The 989-nt window shown below is 41.8% G+C and overlaps 1 protein-coding gene across 1 annotated transcript in view; it reads left to right on the top strand.

Moving 5' to 3' along the window:
• Positions 1 to 494: 494 nt before the first annotated feature.
• LOC107598305 (neuroblast differentiation-associated protein AHNAK-like) overlaps positions 495 to 989 on the top strand; it is a 27206-nt gene continuing 26711 nt past the window's right edge. The window contains exon 1 of the mRNA XM_016289600.1: positions 495 to 789. The gene's annotated coding sequence lies outside the window, so the exon portion shown is untranslated. The remainder of the gene's footprint in view (positions 790 to 989) is intronic.

Below are 989 nucleotides of genomic sequence, written 5' to 3'. Positions count from 1 at the left end.
CGGCACGATGCAACGCAGCACATAAAAAGACAGTATAAGTCATTATAATCCGTAATTATGTCCCCACTGGATGCAACAAATGCCTTGTGTGTAATGGGCTTTATTGGTTTTGTCTGGTCGTGCATTCAGACATCATCACAGTATGGTAAGGGGCGTAACATTTCCGTCACACGCTTGAGGTATTCGGCCAATCACAACGCACTGGATAACTGGGCAATCACAGCACACCTCGCTTTTCAGACCGATGAGCTTTGTAAAAATCGACGAGTTTCTGAAAGGCGGGGCATAGAGGAGAAACAATAATGTACAGTATGTGGAAAATTATGTGATTTTTGAACCTTAAACCACATAAACACATTTATGTGTTTTTTATTAATGTTCTTTTTAGCAACATCATATGACCCCTTTAAACATACATGTCACTCAAACAGTAGGTGGGCTGGACTAAAATGATAAAGGACCACTCCCTGCTACACCGTTACCCCCGCCTTCTTCTCCAGAAGAACTCCGCAGCCCTAGCCCAAACTCTGCCATTCTCCATAGCCCGGAGTTACAAGAACACTGAGAAAAACCAGCACGAGTGTGAGAGGAAGAGAAAGAGAGAGAGAGCAAGTGACAAAGTAATTCATAAAACCCGAAAAAAATATAAAGTGAGGCTTCGCGCCTCGAGAGAGAATACACGAATACGTTCAAGTTTAGTTTAGAAAGCGTGGAGGAAAACTTTTCTGGGCTGTGGCAGAAAGCTGTGGACCGCGGAAGATGCCAGAGCAAAGGTGTTGAACTTTCCAGGTAAGTTTGTGTATCTCTTGAAGTTACTTAGTTATGCAGTTGTGGCGTGCGATGCGCACGTTCCATAAAATATTTTTCCAGAGTACTTTTCCAGAGACTGCTTCTTGACTTATTATATTCTGAATTATGTGAAAGAACGTTATATGTTAGCTTTTTTGGTTTATTGTGTCTCACAAAATCTCACAAACTATTGTTGAACA

Source organism: Sinocyclocheilus grahami, unplaced genomic scaffold (genome assembly GCF_001515645.1).
Source record: "Sinocyclocheilus grahami isolate Dianchi unplaced genomic scaffold, SAMN03320097.WGS_v1.1 scaffold250.1, whole genome shotgun sequence".
Lineage (NCBI taxonomy): Eukaryota > Metazoa > Chordata > Actinopteri > Cypriniformes > Cyprinidae > Sinocyclocheilus > Sinocyclocheilus grahami.
Note: the sequence above shows the minus strand (reverse complement) of the source record. Positions and strands in the feature narration are given on the sequence as shown.